Source organism: Hemitrygon akajei, chromosome 28, assembly GCF_048418815.1.
Source record: "Hemitrygon akajei chromosome 28, sHemAka1.3, whole genome shotgun sequence".
NCBI classification, from domain to species: domain Eukaryota; kingdom Metazoa; phylum Chordata; class Chondrichthyes; order Myliobatiformes; family Dasyatidae; genus Hemitrygon; species Hemitrygon akajei.
In genome coordinates, this window is record NC_133151.1 from 43,701,260 (window position 1) to 43,719,038 (window position 17,779).

Sequence of the window (17,779 nt, forward strand, 5' to 3'; positions counted from 1 at the left end):
GTAACGGAGAGAGGGAGAGCGAGAAAGAGAGAGACAAAGAGCGGACTGATGCAGCGGTTCACGGTAACAGAGAGAGGGAGAGTGACAGAGAGAGAGAGACAAAGAGCAGACTGATGCAGGGGTTCACGGTAAAGGAGAGAGGGAGAGTGAGAAAGAGAGAGACAAAGAGCAGACTGATGCAGGTGTTCACGGTAACGGAGAGAGGGAGAGTGAGAGAGAGAGACAAAGAGCAGACTGATGCAGGGGTTCACAGTATCGGAGAGAGGGAGAGTGAGAGAGAGAGAGACAAAGAGCAGACCGATGCAGGGCTTCACGGTAACGGAGAGAGGGAGAGCGAGAAAGAGAGAGACAAAGAGGAGACAGATGCAGGGGTTCACGGTAACGGAGAGAGGGAGACGGAGAAAGAGCGAGACAAAGAGCGGACTGATGCAGCGGTTCACGGTAACAGAGAGAGGGAGAGTGACAGAGAGAGAGAGACAAAGAGCAGACTGATGCAGGGGTTCACGGTAACGGAGAGAGGGAGAGCGAGAAAGAGAGACAAAGAGCAGACTGATGCAGGTGTTCACTGTAACGGAGAGAGGGAGAGCGAGAAAGAGAGAGACAAAGAGCAGACTGATGCAGCTGTTCTCGGTAACGGAGAAAGGGAGAGAGAGAAAGAGAGAGACAAATTTCAGATTGATGCAGGGCTCCACGGTAACAGAGAGAGGGAGAGTGAGAAAGAGAGAGACAAAGAGCAGACTGATGCAGGGGTTCACGGTAAAGGAGAGAGGGAGAGTGAGAAAGAGAGAGACAAAGAGCAGACTGATGCAGGTGTTCACGGTAATGGAGAGAGGGAGAGTGAGAGAGAGAGACAAAGAGCAGACTGATGCAGGGGTTCACGGTAACGGAGAGAGGGAGACGGAGAAAGAGCGAGACAAAGAGCGGACTGATGCAGCGGTTCACGGTAACAGAGAGAGGGAGAGTGACAGAGAGAGAGAGACAAAGAGCAGACTGATGCAGGGGTTCACGGTAACGGAGAGAGGGAGATCGAGAAAGAGAGACAAAGAGCAGACTGATGCAGGTGTTCACTGTAACGGAGAGAGGGAGAGCGAGAAAGAGAGAGACAAAGAGCAGACTGATGCAGGGGTTCACGGAAACGGAGAGAGGGAGAGTGACGGAGAGTGAGACAAAGAGCAGACTGATGCAGGGGTTCACGGTAACGGAGAGAGGGAGAGTGAGAGAGAGAGACAAAGAGCAGACTGATGCAGGGGTTCACGGAAACGGAGAGAGGGAGAGTGACGGAGAGTGAGACAAAGAGCAGACTGATGCAGGGGTTCACGGTAACGGAGAGAGGGAGAGCGAGAGAGAGAGACAAAGAGCAGACTGATGCAGGGGTTCACGGTAACAGAGAGAGGGAGATTGAGAGAGAGAGAGAGAAAGAGCAGACTGATGCAGGGTTCACGGTTACGGAGAGAACGAGAGTGTGAAAGAGAGATAAAAAAGAGCAGACTGATGCAGGTGTTCATGGTAACAGAGAGAAGAAGAGTGAGAGAGAGAGACAAAGAGCAGACTGATGCAGGTGTTCACGGTAACAGAGAGAAGAAGAGTGAGAGAGAGAGAGACAAAGAGCTGAGTGATACAGGGGTTCACGGTAACGGAGATAGGGAGAGCGAGAAATAGAGATTCAGAGAGCAGACTGAAGCAGGGGTTCACAGTAACGGAGAGAGGGAGAGTGAGAAAGAGAGAGACAAAGAGTAGACAGATGCAGGGGTTCACGGTAACGGAGAGAGGGAGACGGAGAAAGAGCGAGACAAAGAGCGGACTGATGCAGCGGTTCACGGTAACAGAGAGAGGGAGAGTGACAGAGAGAGAGAGACAAAGAGCAGACTGATGCAGGGGTTCACGGTAACGGAGAGAGGGAGAGCGAGAAAGAGAGACAAAGAGCAGACTGATGCAGGTGTTCACTGTAACGGAGAGAGGGAGAGCGAGAAAGAGAGAGACAAAGAGCAGACTGATGCAGGGTTTCACGGTAACGGAGAGAGGGAGAGCGACAAAAAGAGAGACAAAGAGCAGACTGATGCAGGGGTTCACAGTAACGGAGAGAGGGAGAGTGAGAAAGAGAGAGACAAAGTGCAGACTAAAGCACGGGTTCACAGTAACACAGAGAGGGAGAGTGAGAGAGAGAGAGACAAAGAGCAGACTGATGCAGGGGTTCACGGTAAAGGAGAGAGGGAGAGTGAGAAAGAGAGAGACAAAGAGCAGACTGATGCAGGGGTTCACGGTAAAGGAGAGAGGGAGAGTGAGAAAGAGAGAGACAAAGAGCAGACTGATGCAGGTGTTCACGGTAACAGAGATAAGAAGAGTGAGAGAGAGAGAGAGACAAAGAGCTGAGTGATACAGGGGTTCACGGTAACGGAGATAGGGAGAGCGAGAAATAGAGATTCAGAGAGCAGACTGAAGCAGGGGTTCACAGTAACGGAGAGAGGGAGAGTGAGAAAGAGAGAGACAAAGAGTAGACTGATGCAGGGGTTCATGGTAACGGAGAGACGGAGATTGAAAAAGAGAGAGACAAATTTCAGATTGATGCAGGGCTCCACGGTAACAGAGAGAGGGAGAGTGAGAAAGAGAGAGACAAAGAGCAGACTGATGCAGGGGTTCACGGTAAAGGAGAGAGGGAGAGTGAGAAAGAGAGAGACAAAGAGCAGACTGATGCAGGTGTTCACGGTAATGGAGAGAGGGAGAGTGAGAGAGAGAGACAAAGAGCAGACTGATGCAGGGGTTCACGGTAACGGAGAGAGGGAGACGGAGAAAGAGCGAGACAAAGAGCGGACTGATGCAGCGGTTCACGGTAACAGAGAGAGGGAGAGTGACAGAGAGAGAGAGACAAAGAGCAGACTGATGCAGGGGTTCACGGTAACGGAGAGAGGGAGATCGAGAAAGAGAGACAAAGAGCAGACTGATGCAGGTGTTCACTGTAACGGAGAGAGGGAGAGCGAGAAAGAGAGAGACAAAGAGCAGACTGATGCAGGGGTTCACGGAAACGGAGAGAGGGAGAGTGACGGAGAGTGAGACAAAGAGCAGACTGTTGCAGGGGTTCACGGTAACGGAGAGAGGGAGAGCGAGAGAGAGAGACAAAGAGCAGACTGATGCAGGTGTTCACTGTAACGGAGAGAGGGAGAGCGAGAAAGAGAGAGACAAAGAGCAGACTGATGCAGGGGTTCACGGAAACGGAGAGAGGGAGAGTGACGGAGAGTGAGACAAAGAGCAGACTGTTGCAGGGGTTCACGGTAACAGAGAGAGGGAGATTGAGAGAGAGAGAGAGAAAGAGCAGACTGATGCAGGGTTCACGGTTACGGAGAGAACGAGAGTGTGAAAGAGAGATAAAAAAGAGCAGACTGATGCAGGTGTTCATGGTAACAGAGAGAAGAAGAGTGAGAGAGAGAGACAAAGAGCAGACTGATGCAGGTGTTCACGGTAACAGAGAGAAGAAGAGTGAGAGAGAGAGACAAAGAGCAGACTGATGCAGGTGTTCACGGTAACAGAGAGAAGAAGAGTGAGAGAGAGATAGACAAAGAGCTGAGTGATACAGGGGTTCACGGTAACGGAGATAGGGAGAGCGAGAAATAGAGATTCAGAGAGCAGACTGAAGCAGGGGTTCACAGTAACGGAGAGAGGGAGAGTGAGAAAGAGAGAGACAAAGAGTAGACTGAAGCAGGGGTTCATGGTAACGGAGAGACGGAGAGTGAGAAAGAGAGAGACAAATTTCAGATTGATGCAGGGCTCCACGGTAACAGAGAGAGGGAGAGTGAGAAAGAGAGAGACAAAGAGCAGACTGATGCAGGTGTTCACGGTAATGGAGAGAGGGAGAGTGAGAGAGAGAGACAAAGAGCAGACTGATGCAGGTGTTCACGGTAAAGGAGAGAGGGAGAGTGAGAAAGAGAGAGACAAAGAGCAGACTGATGCAGGGGTTCACGGTAAAGGAGAGAGGGAGAGTGAGAAAGAGAGAGACAAAGAGCAGACTGATGCAGGTGTTCACGGTAATGGAGAGAGGGAGAGTGAGAGAGAGAGACAAAGAGCAGACTGATGCAGGGCTTCACGGTAACGGAGAGAGGGAGAGCGAGAAAGAGAGAGACAAAGAGGAGACAGATGCAGGGGTTCACGGTAACGGAGAGAGGGAGACGGAGAAAGAGCGAGACAAAGAGCGGACTGATGCAGCGGTTCACGGTAACAGAGAGAGGGAGAGTGACAGAGAGAGAGAGACAAAGAGCAGACTGATGCAGGGGTTCACGGTAACGGAGAGAGGGAGAGCGAGAAAGAGAGACAAAGAGCAGACTGATGCAGGTGTTCACTGTAACGGAGAGAGGGAGAGCGAGAAAGAGAGAGACAAAGAGCAGACTGATGCAGGGGTTCACGGTAACGGAGAGAGGGAGAGAGACGGAGAGTGAGACAAAGAGCAGACTGATGCAGGGGTTCACGGTAACGGAGAGAGGGAGAGTGAGAAAGAGAGAGACAAAGAGCAGACTAAAGCACGGGTTCACAGTAACACAGAGAGGGAGAGTGAGAGAGAGAGAGACAAAGAGCAGACTGATGCAGGGGTTCACGGTAAAGGAGAGAGGGAGAGTGAGAAAGAGAGAGACAAAGAGCAGACTGATGCAGGGGTTCACGGTAAAGGAGAGAGGGAGAGTGAGAAAGAGAGAGACAAAGAGCAGACTGATGCAGGTGTTCACGGTAATGGAGAGAGGGAGAGTGAGAGAGAGAGACAAAGAGCAGACTGATGCAGGGCTTCACGGTAACGGAGAGAGGGAGAGCGAGAAAGAGAGAGACAAAGAGGAGACAGATGCAGGGGTTCACGGTAACGGAGAGAGGGAGACGGAGAAAGAGCGAGACAAAGAGCGGACTGATGCAGCGGTTCACGGTAACAGAGAGAGGGAGAGTGACAGAGAGAGAGAGACAAAGAGCAGACTGATGCAGGGGTTCACGGTAACAGAGAGAGGGAGAGTGACAGAGAGAGAGAGACAAAGAGCAGACTGATGCAGGGGTTCACGGTAACCGAGAGAGGGAGATCGAGAAAGAGAGACAAAGAGCAGACTGATGCAGGTGTTCACTGTAACGGAGAGAGGGAGAGCGAGAAAGAGAGAGACAAAGAGCAGACTGATGCAGGGGTTCACGGTAACGGAGAGACGGAGAGTGAGAAAGAGAGAGACAAATTTCAGATTGATGCAGGGCTCCACGGTAACAGAGAGAGGGAGAGTGAGAAAGCGAGAGACAAAGAGCAGACTGATGCAGGTGTTCACGGTAATGGAGAGAGGGAGAGTGAGAGAGAGAGACAAAGAGCAGACTGATGCAGGTGTTCACGGTAAAGGAGAGAGGGAGAGTGAGAAAGAGAGAGACAAAGAGCAGACTGATGCAGGGGTTCACGGTAAAGGAGAGAGGGAGAGTGAGAAAGAGAGAGACAAAGAGCAGACTGATGCAGGTGTTCACGGTAATGGAGAGAGGGAGAGTGAGAGAGAGAGACAAAGAGCAGACTGATGCAGGGCTTCACGGTAACGGAGAGAGGGAGAGCGAGAAAGAGAGAGACAAAGAGGAGACAGATGCAGGGGTTCACGGTAACGGAGAGAGGGAGACGGAGAAAGAGCGAGACAAAGAGCGGACTGATGCAGCGGTTCACGGTAACAGAGAGAGGGAGAGTGACAGAGAGAGAGAGAGACAAAGAGCAGACTGATGCAGGGGTTCACGGTAACGGAGAGAGGGAGAGCGAGAAAGAGAGACAAAGAGCAGACTGATGCAGGTGTTCACTGTAACGGAGAGAGGGAGAGCGAGAAAGAGAGAGACAAAGAGCAGACTGATGCAGGGGTTCACGGTAACGGAGAGAGGGAGAGTGACGGAGAGTGAGACAAAGAGCAGACTGATGCAGGGGTTCACGGTAACGGAGAGAGGGAGAGTGAGAAAGAGAGAGACAAAGAGCAGACTAAAGCACGGGTTCACAGTAACACAGAGAGGGAGAGTGAGAGAGAGAGAGACAAAGAGCAGACTGATGCAGGGGTTCACGGTAAAGGAGAGAGGGAGAGGGAGAAAGAGAGAGACAAAGAGCAGACTGATGCAGGGGTTCACGGTAAAGGAGAGAGGGAGAGTGAGAAAGAGAGAGACAAAGAGCAGACTGATGCAGGTGTTCACGGTAATGGAGAGAGGGAGAGTGAGAGAGAGAGACAAAGAGCAGACTGATGCAGGGCTTCACGGTAACGGAGAGAGGGAGAGCGAGAAAGAGAGAGACAAAGAGGAGACAGATGCAGGGGTTCACGGTAACGGAGAGAGGGAGAGCGAGAGAGAGAGACAAAGAGCAGACTGATGCAGGGGTTCACGGTAACAGAGAGAGGGAGATTGAGAGAGAGAGAGAGAAAGAGCAGACTGATGCAGGGTTCACGGTTACGGAGAGAACGAGAGTGTGAAAGAGAGATAAAAAAGAGCAGACTGATGCAGGTGTTCATGGTAACAGAGAGAAGAAGAGTGAGAGAGAGAGACAAAGAGCAGACTGATGCAGGTGTTCACGGTAACAGAGAGAAGAAGAGTGAGAGAGAGATAGACAAAGAGCTGAGTGATACAGGGGTTCACGGTAACGGAGATAGGGAGAGCGAGAAATAGAGATTCAGAGAGCAGACTGAAGCAGGGGTTCACAGTAACGGAGAGAGGGAGAGTGAGAAAGAGAGAGACAAAGAGTAGACTGAAGCAGGGGTTCATGGTAACGGAGAGACGGAGAGTGAGAAAGAGAGAGACAAATTTCAGATTGATGCAGGGCTCCACGGTAACAGAGAGAGGGAGAGTGAGAAAGAGAGAGACAAAGAGCAGACTGATGCAGGTGTTCACGGTAATGGAGAGAGGGAGAGTGAGAGAGAGAGACAAAGAGCAGACTGATGCAGGTGTTCACGGTAAAGGAGAGAGGGAGAGTGAGAAAGAGAGAGACAAAGAGCAGACTGATGCAGGGGTTCACGGTAAAGGAGAGAGGGAGAGTGAGAAAGAGAGAGACAAAGAGCAGACTGATGCAGGTGTTCACGGTAATGGAGAGAGGGAGAGTGAGAGAGAGAGACAAAGAGCAGACTGATGCAGGGCTTCACGGTAACGGAGAGAGGGAGAGCGAGAAAGAGAGAGACAAAGAGGAGACAGATGCAGGGGTTCACGGTAACGGAGAGAGGGAGACGGAGAAAGAGCGAGACAAAGAGCGGACTGATGCAGCGGTTCACGGTAACAGAGAGAGGGAGAGTGACAGAGAGAGAGAGACAAAGAGCAGACTGATGCAGGGGTTCACGGTAACGGAGAGAGGGAGAGCGAGAAAGAGAGACAAAGAGCAGACTGATGCAGGTGTTCACTGTAACGGAGAGAGGGAGAGCGAGAAAGAGAGAGACAAAGAGCAGACTGATGCAGGGGTTCACGGTAACGGAGAGAGGGAGAGAGACGGAGAGTGAGACAAAGAGCAGACTGATGCAGGGGTTCACGGTAACGGAGAGAGGGAGAGTGAGAAAGAGAGAGACAAAGAGCAGACTAAAGCACGGGTTCACAGTAACACAGAGAGGGAGAGTGAGAGAGAGAGAGACAAAGAGCAGACTGATGCAGGGGTTCACGGTAAAGGAGAGAGGGAGAGTGAGAAAGAGAGAGACAAAGAGCAGACTGATGCAGGGGTTCACGGTAAAGGAGAGAGGGAGAGTGAGAAAGAGAGAGACAAAGAGCAGACTGATGCAGGTGTTCACGGTAATGGAGAGAGGGAGAGTGAGAGAGAGAGACAAAGAGCAGACTGATGCAGGGCTTCACGGTAACGGAGAGAGGGAGAGCGAGAAAGAGAGAGACAAAGAGGAGACAGATGCAGGGGTTCACGGTAACGGAGAGAGGGAGACGGAGAAAGAGCGAGACAAAGAGCGGACTGATGCAGCGGTTCACGGTAACAGAGAGAGGGAGAGTGACAGAGAGAGAGAGACAAAGAGCAGACTGATGCAGGGGTTCACGGTAACAGAGAGAGGGAGAGTGACAGAGAGAGAGAGACAAAGAGCAGACTGATGCAGGGGTTCACGGTAACCGAGAGAGGGAGATCGAGAAAGAGAGACAAAGAGCAGACTGATGCAGGTGTTCACTGTAACGGAGAGAGGGAGAGCGAGAAAGAGAGAGACAAAGAGCAGACTGATGCAGGGGTTCACGGTAACGGAGAGACGGAGAGTGAGAAAGAGAGAGACAAATTTCAGATTGATGCAGGGCTCCACGGTAACAGAGAGAGGGAGAGTGAGAAAGCGAGAGACAAAGAGCAGACTGATGCAGGTGTTCACGGTAATGGAGAGAGGGAGAGTGAGAGAGAGAGACAAAGAGCAGACTGATGCAGGTGTTCACGGTAAAGGAGAGAGGGAGAGTGAGAAAGAGAGAGACAAAGAGCAGACTGATGCAGGGGTTCACGGTAAAGGAGAGAGGGAGAGTGAGAAAGAGAGAGACAAAGAGCAGACTGATGCAGGTGTTCACGGTAATGGAGAGAGGGAGAGTGAGAGAGAGAAACAAAGAGCAGACTGATGCAGGGCTTCACGGTAACGGAGAGAGGGAGAGCGAGAAAGAGAGAGACAAAGAGGAGACAGATGCAGGGGTTCACGGTAACGGAGAGAGGGAGACGGAGAAAGAGCGAGACAAAGAGCGGACTGATGCAGCGGTTCACGGTAACAGAGAGAGGGAGAGTGACAGAGAGAGAGAGAGACAAAGAGCAGACTGATGCAGGGGTTCACGGTAACGGAGAGAGGGAGAGCGAGAAAGAGAGACAAAGAGCAGACTGATGCAGGTGTTCACTGTAACGGAGAGAGGGAGAGCGAGAAAGAGAGAGACAAAGAGCAGACTGATGCAGGGGTTCACGGTAACGGAGAGAGGGAGAGTGACGGAGAGTGAGACAAAGAGCAGACTGATGCAGGGGTTCACGGTAACGGAGAGAGGGAGAGTGAGAAAGAGAGAGACAAAGAGCAGACTAAAGCACGGGTTCACAGTAACACAGAGAGGGAGAGTGAGAGAGAGAGAGACAAAGAGCAGACTGATGCAGGGGTTCACGGTAAAGGAGAGAGGGAGAGTGAGAAAGAGAGAGACAAAGAGCAGACTGATGCAGGGGTTCACGGTAAAGGAGAGAGGGAGAGTGAGAAAGAGAGAGACAAAGAGCAGACTGATGCAGGTGTTCACGGTAATGGAGAGAGGGAGAGTGAGAGAGAGAGACAAAGAGCAGACTGATGCAGGGCTTCACGGTAACGGAGAGAGGGAGAGCGAGAAAGAGAGAGACAAAGAGGAGACAGATGCAGGGGTTCACGGTAACGGAGAGAGGGAGACGGAGAACGAGCGAGACAAAGAGCGGACTGATGCAGCGGTTCACGGTAACAGAGAGAGGGAGAGTGACAGAGAGAGAGAGACAAAGAGCAGACTGATGCAGGGGTTCACGGTAACAGAGAGAGGGAGATCGAGAAAGAGAGACAAAGAGCAGACTGATGCAGGTGTTCACTGTAACGGAGAGAGGGAGAGCGAGAAAGAGAGAGACAAAGAGCAGACTGATGCAGGGGTTCACGGAAACGGAGAGAGGGAGAGTGACGGAGAGTGAGACAAAGAGCAGACTGATGCAGGGGTTCACGGTAACGGAGAGAGGGAGAGCGAGAGAGAGAGACAAAGAGCAGACTGCTGCAGGGGTTCACGGTAACAGAGAGAGGGAGAGTGAGAGAGAGAGAGAGAAAGAGCAGACTGATGCAGGGTTCATGGTTACGGAGAGAACGAGAGTGTGAAAGAGAGATAAAAAAGAGCAGACTGATGCAGGTGTTCATGGTAACAGAGAGAAGAAGAGTGAGAGAGAGAGACAAAGAGCAGACTGATGCAGGTGTTCACGGTAACAGAGAGAAGAAGAGTGAGAGAGAGAGACAAAGAGCAGACTGATGCAGGTGTTCACGGTAACAGAGAGAAGAAGAGTGAGAGAGAGAGAGACAAAGAGCTGAGTGATACAGGGGTTCACGGTAACGGAGATAGGGAGAGCGAGAAATAGAGATTCAGAGAGCAGACTGAAGCAGGGGTTCACAGTAACGGAGAGAGGGAGAGTGAGAAAGAGAGAGACAAAGAGTAGACTGATGCAGGGGTTCATGGTAACGGAGAGACGGAGAGTGAGAAAGAGAGAGACAAATTTCAGATTGATGCAGGGCTCCACGGTAACAGAGAGAGGGAGAGTGAGAAAGAGAGAGACAAAGAGCAGACTGATGCAGGTGTTCACGGTAATGGAGAGAGGGAGAGTGAGAGAGAGAGACAAAGAGCAGACTGATGCAGGTGTACACGGTAAAGAAGAGAGGGAGAGTGAGAAAGAGAGAGACAAAGAGCAGACTGATGCAGGGGTTCACGGTAAAGGAGAGAGGGAGAGTGAGAAAGAGAGAGACAAAGAGCAGACTGATGCAGGTGTTCACGGTAATGGAGAGAGGGAGAGTGAGAGAGAGAGACAAAGAGCAGACTGATGCAGGGCTTCACGGTAACAGAGAGAGGGAGAGCGAGAAAGAGAGAGACAAAGAGGAGACAGATGCAGGGGTTCACGGTAACGGAGAGAGGGAGAAGGAGAAAGAGCGAGACAAAGAGCGGACTGATGCAGCGGTTCACGGTAACAGAGAGAGGGAGAGTGACAGAGAGAGAGAGAGACAAAGAGCAGACTGATGCAGGGGTTCACGGTAACGGAGAGAGGGAGAGCGAGAAAGAGAGACAAAGAGCAGACTGATGCAGGTGTTCACTGTAACGGAGAGAGGGAGAGCTAGAAAGAGAGAGACAAAGAGCAGACTGATGCAGGGGTTCACGGTAACGGAGAGAGGGAGAGTGACGGAGAGTGAGACAAAGAGCAGACTGATGCAGGGGTTCACGGTAACGGAGAGAGGGAGAGTGAGAAAGAGAGAGACAAAGAGCAGACTAAAGCACGGGTTCACAGTAACACAGAGAGGGAGAGTGAGAGAGAGAGAGAAAATGAGCAGATTGATGCAGGGGTTCACGGTAACAGAGAGTGGGAGAGTGAGAGAGTGAGAGACAAAGAGCAGACTGATGCAGGGGTTCACGGTAACGGAGAGAAGTAGAGTGAGAGAGAGAGACAAAGAGCAGACTGATGCACGGGTTCACGGTAACGGAGAGAGGGAGAGTGACAGAGAGAGAGAAAAAGAGCAGACTGATGCAGGGGTTTACGGTAACGGAGAGAGGGAGAGCGACAAAAAGAGAGACAACGAGCAGACCGATGCAGGGGTTCACGGTAACGGAGAGAGGGAGAGTGAGAGAGAGAGAAACGAAGAGCATACTGATGCATGGGTTCACGGTAACAGAGACAGGGAGAGTGAGAGAGAGAGAGACAAAGAGCAGATTGATGCAGGGTTTCACGGTAACCGAGAGAGGGAGAGGGAGAAAGAGAGAGACAAAGAGCAGACTGAAGCAGGGGTTCATGGTAACGGAGAGACGGAGAGTGAGAAAGAGAGAGACAAATTTCAGATTGATGCAGGGCTCCACGGTAATGGAGAGAGGGAGAGTGAGAAAGAGAGACAAAGAGCAGACTGATGCAGGTGTACACGGTAAAGAAGAGAGGGAGAGTGAGAAAGAGAGAGACAAAGAGCAGACTGATGCAGGGGTTCACGGTAAAGGAGAGAGGGAGAGTGAGAAAGAGAGAGACAAAGAGCAGACTGATGCAGGTGTTCACGGTAATGGAGAGAGGGAGAGTGAGAGAGAGAGACAAAGAGCAGACTGATGCAGGGCTTCACGGTAACAGAGAGAGGGAGAGCGAGAAAGAGAGAGACAAAGAGGAGACAGATGCAGGGGTTCACGGTAACGGAGAGAGGGAGAAGGAGAAAGAGCGAGACAAAGAGCGGACTGATGCAGCGGTTCACGGTAACAGAGAGAGGGAGAGTGACAGAGAGAGAGAGAGACAAAGAGCAGACTGATGCAGGGGTTCACGGTAACGGAGAGAGGGAGAGCGAGAAAGAGAGACAAAGAGCAGACTGATGCAGGTGTTCACTGTAACGGAGAGAGGGAGAGCTAGAAAGAGAGAGACAAAGAGCAGACTGATGCAGGGGTTCACGGTAACGGAGAGAGGGAGAGTGACGGAGAGTGAGACAAAGAGCAGACTGATGCAGGGGTTCACGGTAACGGAGAGAGGGAGAGTGAGAAAGAGAGAGACAAAGAGCAGACTAAAGCACGGGTTCACAGTAACACAGAGAGGGAGAGTGAGAGAGAGAGAGAAAATGAGCAGATTGATGCAGGGGTTCACGGTAACAGAGAGTGGGAGATTGAGAGAGTGAGAGACAAAGAGCAGACTGATGCAGGGGTTCACGGTAACGGAGAGAAGTAGAGTGAGAGAGAGAGACAAAGAGCAGACTGATGCACGGGTTCACGGTAACGGAGAGAGGGAGAGTGACAGAGAGAGAGAAAAAGAGCAGACTGATGCAGGGGTTTACGGTAACGGAGAGAGGGAGAGCGACAAAAAGAGAGACAACGAGCAGACCGATGCAGGGGTTCACGGTAACGGAGAGAGGGAGAGTGAGAGAGAGAGAAACGAAGAGCATACTGATGCATGGGTTCACGGTAACAGAGACAGGGAGAGTGAGAGAGAGAGAGACAAAGAGCAGATTGATGCAGGGTTTCACGGTAACCGAGAGAGGGAGAGGGAGAAAGAGAGAGACAAAGAGCAGACTGATGCAGCTGTTCTCGTTAACGGAGATAGGGAGAGAGAGAAAGAGAGAGACAGAGAGCAGACTCATGCAGGGGTTCACGGTAACAGAGAGAGGGAGAGTGAGAGAGAGAGAGAGAAAGAGCAGACTGATGCAGGGTACACGGTTACGGAGAGAGCGAGAGTGTGAAAGAGAGATAAAAAAGAGCAGACTGATGCAGGTGTTCACGGTAACAGAGAGAAGAAGAGTGAGAGAGAGAGAGACAAAGAACAGAGTGATACAGGGGTTCACGGTAACGGAGATAGGGAGAGCGAGAAATAGAGATTCAGAGAGCAGACTGAAGCAGGGGTTCACAGTAACGGAGAGAGGGAGAGTGAGAAAGAGAGAGACAAGGAGCAGACTGATGCAGGGGTTCATGGTAACGGAGAGACGGAGAGTGAGAAAGAGAGAGACAAATTTCAGATTGATGCAGGGCTTCACGGTAACAGAGAGAGGGAGAGTGAGAAAGAGAGAGACAAAGAGCAGACTGATGCAGGGGTTCACGGTAAAGGAGAGAGGGAGAGTGAGAAAGAGAGAGACAAAGAGCAGACTGATGCAGGTGTTCACGGTAATGGAGATAAGAAGAGTGAGAGAGAGAGAGAGACAAAGAGCTGAGTGATACAGGGGTTCACGGTAAAGGAGAGAGGGAGAGTGAGAAAGAGAGAGACAAAGAGCAGACTGATGCAGGGGTTCACGGTAAAGGAGAGAGGGAGAGTGAGAAAGAGAGAGACAAAGAGCAGACTGATGCAGGTGTTCACGGTAATGGAGAGAGGGAGAGTGAGAGAGAGAGACAAAGAGCAGACTGATGCAGGGCTTCACGGTAACGGAGAGAGGGAGAGCGAGAAAGAGAGAGACAAAGAGGAGACAGATGCAGGGGTTCACGGTAATGGAGAGAGGGAGACGGAGAAAGAGCGAGACAAAGAGCAGACTGATGCAGGGGTTCACGGTAACGGAGAGAGGGAGAGCGAGAAAGAGAGAGACAAAGTGCAGACTGATGCAGGGGTTCACGGTAACGGAGAGAGGGAGACGGAGAAAGAGCGAGACAAAGAGCAGACTGATGCAGGGGTTCACGGTAATGGAGAGAGGGAGAGCGAGAAAGAGAGACAAAGAGCAGACTGATGCAGGTGTTCACTGTAACGGAGAGAGGGAGAGCGAGAAAGAGAGAGACAAAGAGCAGACTGATGCAGGGGTTCACGGTAACGGAGAGAGGGAGAGTGAGAAAGAGAGAGACAAAGAGCAGACTAAAGCACGGGTTCACAGTAACACAGAGAGGGAGAGTGAGAGAGAGAGAGACAAAGAGCAGACTGATGCAGGGGTTCACGGTAAAGGAGAGAGGGAGAGTGAGAAAGAGAGAGACAAAGAGCAGACTGATGCAGGGGTTCACGGTAAAGGAGAGAGGGAGAGTGAGAAAGAGAGAGACAAAGAGCAGACTGATGCAGGTGTTCACGGTAATGGAGAGAGGGAGAGTGAGAGAGAGAGACAAAGAGCAGACTGATGCAGGGCTTCACGGTAACGGAGAGAGGGAGAGCGAGAAAGAGAGAGACAAAGAGGAGACAGATGCAGGGGTTCACGGTAACGGAGAGAGGGAGACGGAGAAAGAGCGAGACAAAGAGCGGACTGATGCAGCGGTTCACGGTAACAGAGAGAGGGAGAGTGACAGAGAGAGAGAGACAAAGAGCAGACTGATGCAGGGGTTCACGGTAACAGAGAGAGGGAGAGTGACAGAGAGAGAGAGACAAAGAGCAGACTGATGCAGGGGTTCACGGTAACAGAGAGAGGGAGAGTGACAGAGAGAGAGAGACAAAGAGCAGACTGATGCAGGGGTTCACGGTAACCGAGAGAGGGAGATCGAGAAAGAGAGACAAAGAGCAGACTGATGCAGGTGTTCACTGTAACGGAGAGAGGGAGAGCGAGAAAGAGAGAGACAAAGAGCAGACTGATGCAGGGGTTCACGGTAACAGAGAGAGGGAGAGTGAGAGAGAGAGAGAGAAAGAGCAGACTGATGCAGGGTTCACGGTTACGGAGAGAACGAGAGTGTGAAAGAGAGATAAAAAAGAGCAGACTGATGCAGGTGTTCATGGTAACAGAGAGAAGAAGAGTGAGAGAGAGAGACAAAGAGCAGACTGATGCAGGTGTTCACGGTAACAGAGAGAAGAAGAGTGAGAGAGAGAGAGACAAAGAGCTGAGTGATACAGGGGTTCACGGTAACGGAGATAGGGAGAGCGAGAAATAGAGATTCAGAGAGCAGACTGAAGCAGGGGTTCACAGTAACGGAGAGAGGGAGAGTGAGAAAGAGAGAGACAAAGAGTAGACTGATGCAGGGGTTCATGGTAACGGAGAGAGGGAGAGTGAGAAAGAGAGAGACAAAGAGCAGACTGATGCAGGTGTTCACGGTAATGGAGAGAGGGAGAGTGAGAGAGAGAGACAAAGAGCAGACTGATGCAGGGGTTCACGGTAACGGAGAGAGGGAGACGGAGAAAGAGCGAGACAAAGAGCGGACTGATGCAGCGGTTCACGGTAACAGAGAGAGGGAGAGTGACAGAGAGAGAGAGACAAAGAGCAGACTGATGCAGGGGTTCACGGTAACAGAGAGAGGGAGAGTGACAGAGAGAGAGAGACAAAGAGCAGACTGATGCAGGGGTTCACGGTAACCGAGAGAGGGAGATCGAGAAATAGAGACAAAGAGCAGACTGATGCAGGTGTTCACTGTAACGGAGAGAGGGAGAGCGAGAAAGAGAGAGACAAAGAGCAGACTGATGCAGGGGTTCACGGTAACGGAGAGACGGAGAGTGAGAAAGAGAGAGACAAATTTCAGATTGATGCAGGGCTCCACGGTAACAGAGAGAGGGAGAGTGAGAAAGCGAGAGACAAAGAGCAGACTGATGCAGGTGTTCACGGTAATGGAGAGAGGGAGAGTGAGAGAGAGAGACAAAGAGCAGACTGATGCAGGTGTTCACGGTAAAGGAGAGAGGGAGAGTGAGAAAGAGAGAGACAAAGAGCAGACTGATGCAGGGGTTCACGGTAAAGGAGAGAGGGAGAGTGAGAAAGAGAGAGACAAAGAGCAGACTGATGCAGGTGTTCACGGTAATGGAGAGAGGGAGAGTGAGAGAGAGAGACAAAGAGCAGACTGATGCAGGGCTTCACGGTAACGGAGAGAGGGAGAGCGAGAAAGAGAGAGACAAAGAGGAGACAGATGCAGGGGTTCACGGTAACGGAGAGAGGGAGACGGAGAAAGAGCGAGACAAAGAGCGGACTGATGCAGCGGTTCACGGTAACAGAGAGAGGGAGAGTGACAGAGAGAGAGAGAGACAAAGAGCAGACTGATGCAGGGGTTCACGGTAACGGAGAGAGGGAGAGCGAGAAAGAGAGACAAAGAGCAGACTGATGCAGGTGTTCACTGTAACGGAGAGAGGGAGAGCGAGAAAGAGAGAGACAAAGAGCAGACTGATGCAGGGGTTCACGGTAACGGAGAGAGGGAGAGTGACGGAGAGTGAGACAAAGAGCAGACTGATGCAGGGGTTCACGGTAACGGAGAGAGGGAGAGTGAGAAAGAGAGAGACAAAGAGCAGACTAAAGCACGGGTTCACAGTAACACAGAGAGGGAGAGTGAGAGAGAGAGAGACAAAGAGCAGACTGATGCAGGGGTTCACGGTAAAGGAGAGAGGGAGAGTGAGAAAGAGAGAGACAAAGAGCAGACTGATGCAGGGGTTCACGGTAAAGGAGAGAGGGAGAGTGAGAAAGAGAGAGACAAAGAGCAGACTGATGCAGGTGTTCACGGTAATGGAGAGAGGGAGAGTGAGAGAGAGAGACAAAGAGCAGACTGATGCAGGGCTTCACGGTAACGGAGAGAGGGAGAGCGAGAAAGAGAGAGACAAAGAGGAGACAGATGCAGGGGTTCACGGTAACGGAGAGAGGGAGACGGAGAACGAGCGAGACAAAGAGCGGACTGATGCAGCGGTTCACGGTAACAGAGAGAGGGAGAGTGACAGAGAGAGAGAGACAAAGAGCAGACTGATGCAGGGGTTCACGGTAACAGAGAGAGGGAGATCGAGAAAGAGAGACAAAGAGCAGACTGATGCAGGTGTTCACTGTAACGGAGAGAGGGAGAGCGAGAAAGAGAGAGACAAAGAGCAGACTGATGCAGGGGTTCACGGAAACGGAGAGAGGGAGAGTGACGGAGAGTGAGACAAAGAGCAGACTGATGCAGGGGTTCACGGTAACGGAGAGAGGGAGAGCGAGAGAGAGAGACAAAGAGCAGACTGCTGCAGGGGTTCACGGTAACAGAGAGAGGGAGAGTGAGAGAGAGAGAGAGAAAGAGCAGACTGATGCAGGGTTCATGGTTACGGAGAGAACGAGAGTGTGAAAGAGAGATAAAAAAGAGCAGACTGATGCAGGTGTTCATGGTAACAGAGAGAAGAAGAGTGAGAGAGAGAGACAAAGAGCAGACTGATGCAGGTGTTCACGGTAACAGAGAGAAGAAGAGTGAGAGAGAGAGACAAAGAGCAGACTGATGCAGGTGTTCACGGTAACAGAGAGAAGAAGAGTGAGAGAGAGAGAGACAAAGAGCTGAGTGATACAGGGGTTCACGGTAACGGAGATAGGGAGAGCGAGAAATAGAGATTCAGAGAGCAGACTGAAGCAGGGGTTCACAGTAACGGAGAGAGGGAGAGTGAGAAAGAGAGAGACAAAGAGTAGACTGATGCAGGGGTTCATGGTAACGGAGAGACGGAGAGTGAGAAAGAGAGAGACAAATTTCAGATTGATGCAGGGCTCCACGGTAACAGAGAGAGGGAGAGTGAGAAAGAGAGAGACAAAGAGCAGACTGATGCAGGTGTTCACGGTAATGGAGAGAGGGAGAGTGAGAGAGAGAGACAAAGAGCAGACTGATGCAGGTGTACACGGTAAAGAAGAGAGGGAGAGTGAGAAAGAGAGAGACAAAGAGCAGACTGATGCAGGTGTTCACGGTAAAGGAGAGAGGGAGAGTGAGAAAGAGAGAGACAAAGAGCAGACTGATGCAGGTGTTCACGGTAATGGAGAGAGGGAGAGTGAGAGAGAGAGACAAAGAGCAGACTGATGCAGGGCTTCACGGTAACAGAGAGAGG